Here is a 7,616-nt window from a genome sequence, read left to right as displayed (position 1 = left end):
CTTTTATTTGAATCCTGTTTTGTACCTGCAGTTGGTTGTCAGACATTTCTCTTCTTAGAGACTGACTGGAAGTCCTCCTTATTCTATGTGCTAAAAATAAATTAATATGTGAGTGAAGAAGAGATTTCAAACGAGAGTTTGAAAATGACTGGTCTGTATCAGAGTAGATTGTTGCTCACCTGATCCAGCAGAAGACAGTGAGAAGTATTGAAACCAGCAGAGCTGCAGAAACTCCTGCAGCTGCTGGTGTCCATGTCCCTGTGATACTTTGGACAATGAGAGTCTTTGGAGCAGAGCTGATATCTTTGTTGGTTTTCACAGCACAGGAGTAGCTTCCCGAATTCTCCCTGATAACTCGGTCTAGGATCAGATGTTTGTTCTGGTTCTCTCTCAGGGTCAGAGGTGACTGTTCAAGTACCAAATGTAGTTTGTGTTGTCAGTCAGAGGACAGCTGGTACTACAATTCAGTGTGACTCTCTGACACTCTGTCACCACTGCAGGACTCATCTTCACTCTCAGCTCTGAAAATTGGTCGAAAAAATCTTATCTTGTGAAAAATCTGTTCTGGCTTGCACATGAAACATCGTTTTTGAAGGATTATTTACAAAACACTTTAATCCTCCTGTTCAGTGGGGAAACACATTTACTAAGAACAATTTGTGTAATATTACTCTGCGCTAATAATTACAATAACAATAAAAATATTTTTTTCTGTAATTTTAAATATTTCTTACAATTTGAACCAAAAGTGCTGACAATTTTTTTTCTTTTCCTTTCACTTATTGCAGTAGGAGGACTTTATTCTTAAGTGGTTCGGACCAGCAAAACCCATTCAGTCAGTGTAAAGAAGTTTAACTACACATTTACACTACAATTATGAAATTCAGGTGTTCCAGCAGCAATGTGACAGGTAGACAGTGCTAAAAATTCACGCTTTAAATCTCATTCTCCCTTGCAGACTCTCTTTCATGCAACCCACTTCTTCTTCATCTCCACCTCACCCATGTCACCTAGAGTTGCATCTAAGCCTCATCTTCATCATCACCAGCATCTTGATTCTGGGTCCTACCTTAAATCCCTTTCACCACTGTCTTTTTGTTCTGCCGTGATGGATCATAGGAGACTAATTGCCAAATGGCTTAATTAATTTCTCAATAAATTATATTCACTTTTTCCAAATAGTGGCTCCTATAGAGCATGAATTTGTGGATTCTGCTGTATCTGCAACACTGAGTTGAATTCTGCTTTGGTGGCAGTTGTCTCATTTGCAGCTTCACTAAAACAGTAAAAATGTTCACAACTCTGTTATTTTATTGTTAATGTGAAATTACACTTGTTAGTTTTAAATGTGCATCTTGGTTTATTACCACTGAACTCTTCAGAAGAACATTTCATTACCAAACACTTAACAGATCTATACTATTTCAATCTTCTTTTCTAATGAGATCATCATAATTTTGTACTTTATTGAAGTTTAAAAATCTTATCATAGCAAAACAATTGAAAAAATATTTTACTAACAGAGCATTTCCTGTTTGTAACTTATACAGCAATAACACTGAAGTCATTGCTTATGAGACAACTATTCGGATAATAAGCATACAATGAAAAGCATTTTGAACAACAAATACTCAATATGACTTAACATCACATAATTGAGTCAGTGATATTTATTGTGGGTTTTTTGTATGTTGTTAAAAAAGGACACAGAAGGTGTGTCTTGTGGTAGAAAAAGAACATTCAAATGTGTTTTTGTAGTTACACTCACTGCCAGAAGAGAGATAATAGTAATAAATGTAATTTACTTCTAGTCTCCTATTAAATGTAGACTAGAGAAATAGCAAATAATGTGACAGAGAGAGAGAGTGACACAGTAAGGCTCAGTGAAGCACATGTACACATTCTAACAGCTGTCAACAACTGACCATTTTTCTTCTGATTAGGTTGGCTGAGTTTCTGGTGACCTCTTCAGGTTGTACCCTGTCATGACAACACTGAACTGGATAAGCAGTTGTTGAACACTCTCTCTCAAACTTTCACAGTAGAGTAAGTCTGTAAGTCTGTATCTTCTGGAGTGACACCAGATGCTCCGTCAGAGCTGAAGCTGACAGCAGCATAATGAGAATACTCCTGTTTTCTAGGATGATTTGACTGTACGGTGGAATAAAGAAGAACCACGTGCCTTTTTCTGAAGTGGACCCTGCTGTAGTGGGCTTCATCCTCCTCCTTTGGTTGTGATGGGATGTTTTCATACACAGGACCAGGACTGAGCTGATGAAGACAAACAGCATTGGATTATCCTGTGTCCAGTGTGGAGGAGCTGGACTACTTGGGGGAAAAAACTGTTGCACAATCTCACCGACTTGCTCCTGATGCTGCAGAGTCATCTTCCGGATGAAAGAGGAGTAAACAGTTGGTGGGCTTTGGAGGACTCTGTGGTCGGACGCGTAGCAGTTTCCGTACCAGACTGTGATTCAGCTGGTTGGGACACTCTCTGTGGTGCCTCTGTAGAAGGTGTTAAGGATTGGTTCACATCACAGGTCCTCTGTGTCCTTGCACCAAAGTGCCAGCCGTTGCACCTCCTCTCTGTATGGCTCATCATCATCGTCCCTGATGAGTCCCACCACCGTGGTGTCATCTGCAGACTTGTTAATGTGGTTTCTGTTGTGTGTTGATCTTTATCAGCACACAGTTAATTTGTAATAAACTTTTAGCCATTCAAGTGTACAATGAACCATTTCCTCCTTGAAGTCACATTTTGATCTGGCCAGGGCAGATCCACTGATTAACCTTTGAGAGCAAAGATCTTGGTGTCTCCTCCATTGACATCTTCAACACAAACTTTCATTAGCAAACAGATTTATTTTGCTGTTACTGTCTGCCTGATTTTTCATTAATCTGTCATTAATCACAGAAAAATAGAGATGTACTTTACTGTAAGATCTAATTTAAAATCAGAAAGTAATCTCTAAATTATGCAGTATCAATTTTGTCTATAAAATCATCTCTATTGACTCTTATGTAATATAATAACAAATAATATAATAATTTTTGTCTCAGTGGTGACAAAGAATCTTCAGGCTGACTCCTGGTTTCTTATCATGTATCGTAATCCACTGACACCTTTAACAGAAGCTTTCAGAATGGTTTATTGCCTTATCACTTACTACTATCTGCCTTTTTTGACTTTTATGTCCTTAAAAAGCATTTATGTTGTTCCTATATTTTTTTAGTATGTATGTAGGATTTTATAGTATGGTTTTATGTGATGGCAGGAGTTTTTCATCTTGTTTCAGTTGTGCAAAAAGGTCAGCTGGCATGACATTACATTTGGCGCCAGTATCCACTTTGAGCTCTATTGGTTTTCCATTGATATGCACAGTGGTGAATATGTAATTCTTGTACAGAAAACAGGGATTCACAGTGTCTATATCGATCCCATTCACAAAGAACATTTCCTCATCGCTGCTGGGCGCTTGCATTTCAATGTGGTTTACGAATCTCTTTTTAAATCCCCTTGTTTGTGATGACTTGCAGCATTTCTGGAAGTGATTCCATTTTTTGCATTTATGACATTGCTGGCCATATGCTGGGCATTTATCTCTTTGTGCCTCATAGTTGCCCCCACAATTTAATTGTTGGGTCGTTGATGCTTAATAGCCTTCATTAAAAGAATTTCATCAAATTGATCATCGATTTCAGCCCAGATCTTGTTGGTAAGCCTCGTGTAGATGGCTACAACTTCTTCCTGACTGATGACTGCGACTGATTTTTTTACCACTCGCTTAACCAGTTCTTCCATACACATTTCCAACAAAAATCTGTATTTTTTTTTCTGTTTTCTTTGTTGTCTATTGGAGTTCCGGGTTCGTCTTTTCGTGTTGTTTTGTGATTTTGTATTAAAATGTTTTTCCTGCCAATACAGCGGTAACAAGTGTGATTATGAATTTCTTCTTCTGTATTCGTCACAGGGCGTCAGGGGCTTTGCATTTTCTTTACGCTGTGAAATAGCAGCTGGCACAGTGATTTGATGCACCCACAAACTGATGCAACTGAATTAAATTCAGCTGTCATTATGATTTTTAAACGTATGGATGCAGAATTCAACTGTGTTGGAATTCTGCATGCAGCACAGACTGAGGCAAAACAGTCGGCCTACAGATGAAAAAAACTGACGTATGCAACTTGGTCTCTTGGAGAGAGAGAGAGCACTATATAGTGTATATAGTGTAGTATCTGTATAGATTAGCTCACTGTTAGTAAATCACACAAAGAACTTCCACATCCATGTTTGTTGTTGTTAAAGCAAACGGACCAAAGCACATAGACCCGGGAACATGGTGCGTTGTCCGATGCTTCATCTGTAGTTTAACAGCAGCTGGAGATGAAAACTCCACTCAGCTGCTGTGTTTAACAAATGGCTCAGTCCTTTTTCCCTTTATTCATAGGACTCTTTCCAAAAAATAGTGGAGGCTCAGAGAGGACCCCACTATTTTTATTCAGGAAACCAAACTTTTTATTTTAGGTTTTAAAGCCACAACACATAATGTCACATAATGTGACTACAAACCGCCAGATACTAGTTTAGGCTCTAGTAACTGGAGGGCTAATGTTTGAAACGGTTGTCAAAGGACAACTGTAGCTTATTTTGATAATCTGGTACAAGAGATTGTTGAATATGTTGTTGATATATTACTTTTGAGTCATTATTTTTAATGATCATCAGAACAGATGTTTTAGGTAGCTGATAAAACTAGTCATATTCACACGACTACCTTGATAATAATAATAATAATAATAACATAATTAAGTGTACTACTACTACTAATAATGATGATGATAATAATGATAATAACATTTTAAGAAAACAGCTTGCAAACATTCACTTCATCTTTTAGAAACAAGCTTCCCACCATATCAGTGCTGACTGTGAGGATGGGAAACATACTATTCTTATAGTATGTTATATAATATAGGAGTTACTCTAAGCTAAGAACAATTTCCTTGGTGTTAAATTGCAGCTTCACTAAAGGTTAAGGGGGCAGTGCACAGCACTTTAAAATCCTCGGTGGAAACTTGATCTCAGCAAAGCTGCAAAAAAACTTCAAGAGCGAGAAACACAAAGGAGCACTGACTGTCACACACTTTGCTCCTAAATCATCAGACCACCGCCACACTGTTTATGGGGAGTCACACGTTTCATAAATGTCAAATGTTGCAGGAATTACACGAGTGATGCACACACTTCAGCTAAAGTTTAAAAGAGAGGTATGCAAAAACCTCCCCATCCACATCCTGTGCATTTTTTACGGATATTAAAATACTTAAACTGACACAACTGTTTATTTTGGACTCATTTTGGAGTCATTGTTTAAACTCTGAATCTGTCACAAGCTCAGAATGCACACAATGTGTGAAAGTGATGTCAACAGACTATCTTCACAGTCACAAAGACAGTCTCATTTTGCAGAAATTATGTTCCTTTTAGCGTCCACAAGATGGTGCCAAGTATCCATAAGATACAAACCTTCTGAGGAGTACACCAGTCCTGATATTCCACCTATCCAGGGCCGTGTTGCGGGGGCAGCAGCCCAAGCAGAGAAGCCCAGACCTCCCTCTCCCCAGCCACCTCCTCCAGCTAGTCTGGGGGAACACCAAGGCGTTCCCAGGCCAGCCGAGAGATATAATCTCTCCAGTTTATAGCCTTGCTGTTAAAATATCTTCACTCTTCTTTCATCATTCTTCATAGTGGAAAAATGCTTTAACGAGACAACAGCTCGTAGTTTAGAAGGGCATTCAAACATTAAATGAAGATAAAATGAAAGTCATAAATTACAATGTGTTAATTCCCGCTCGGCGATCACTTGGACTTTCAACGTATTGTCATCACAAATATGGAATCACTCCATGCATCACCTCGCTATTAAATAATTAACTACTACATAATTCTCTGTGCAAGCAGATTTTGTTATTAAAGTGAAGCTTCTTTCAACGGCCCGAAGCACATTTGCCAACTCATTAGAAAATGAAACCTGGCTCATTTCCCCTGAATAACTTCATTCAGCGAGAGAGCCCTGCTGCAGTCTTAATCCACCAGCGTGTGGCCAAAACGAGAGCATAAATCTAGCAGCAGGTGACGGGTAACAGATGACCAGAAGAACAACAACAACTAAGCAGAAAACTTCGCCGTAAACAGCATTCAATTTCACTGTGTGTGCTAATAAGGCAACAATTCCTTGCAGTTTGTCTGCAAAATCTTGGACAAATGCACATTTAAATCAAAGTAATCTGTCAGTAAAACAGCCTCAGTGGCCACAGGAGCATATCGATTTCATCTAGCCTTTCCATCATGCATCTTCTCTCTGGGAGTATTGATGCCTCTCACCAGTCTTTAAAGACTCACCACTGTGGACTAAAGCAGATTGCATGAAGAAAGAATCTCTGACAAATGAAGAGTGGCTTTTAGGAATCACCCCCCTCTTGGTATAGAAGAGGGTCCATTGTGTTACTGTTTGATAAAATGCCACATAAATCTAGTAGAGAAGAAGACGCCACAATGTGCAGAACATAATTTTCAAGTGTGCGCTCAAAGAAAGTCACTGTTGTCACGCTTCAAGGCCAGCAGGTTAAAAAGACAGCTCACACTGTGCTGATCAAGTGTTTGCCTTAACTATGGTATACTTAAATATTAATGAACAGGCTAATAAGTGCATTTTTCCAGACTGGCATTTGGTCCAGTGTGTGGGGTACTCTAGAAAAATTAAACGCATACACAGTGGAGGTAAATATTTTAAACTCAGTGGTGATTAATGACAGTAATGTTCCATTGTTCCATTACCTTCAGCATTTATTACAGCTTTTCCCTAACTTAGTGTATTCCACCCCCGAACAAAAGTTCAGATTCTTCAAGGCATGGAAAGCGAGACCTACAGGGCTGTGCTGAAGTGTGTAGCACTGGGATGTTGCCAGTTCCTGTGGGCTGCAGTGTGAGGTGTCTGTTGGTGGGGCCTGTTCCAGATCTGAGAGCTCGAAGGCTGTTTCATCCATTGTGTTTCGCCTCAGGGTCTCTGAACCTGTTCTCTAAACAGTCGCGCATTGTGGTGGAATGCTGCAGAATTATCCACCACGAATGCCAGGGCCCAAGGTTTCTCAAAAAAACTTTACATTGCGCTTCACCTGTCAGTGCTTTTAATGTTGTGGCTGACTGGAGTATTATAAATCACCGGATGGGAGTGTTCATAACAGATTTATCTGACCTGTCTGCTTTCAAGACCATTACTCGGTTATGCTCACATTTTCTGTGACACAATACACCAGCCGTAGCACATACTTCGCTCTGGGGATGATACACAGAACGCAGTGTGAACATTTTTCATTGTGTGCACAGCTTCCTACTGCTTGCACTGCAGTAGATTATGGTCTATGAGCCCAACCTCACTGGACAGCAGGATACCTCTCTGCACAACACTCAATCTATTATTTTTATTGATTTAATAACTTTACTGGAGCTTCTTTGCATAAGTTCATATCACATCATACATAATAGTTCCATATCAAACCCTGTCCATATCAGGGATATCTACACTCACAGACACAGACTCAAATTGTTTGCCCAG

This window comes from Simochromis diagramma, unplaced genomic scaffold (assembly GCF_900408965.1).
Source record: "Simochromis diagramma unplaced genomic scaffold, fSimDia1.1 OVJJ01000302.1, whole genome shotgun sequence".
NCBI lineage: Eukaryota > Metazoa > Chordata > Actinopteri > Cichliformes > Cichlidae > Simochromis > Simochromis diagramma.
The sequence above is the reverse complement of the archived record's forward strand: the minus strand, read 5'-3'. Positions refer to the sequence as shown.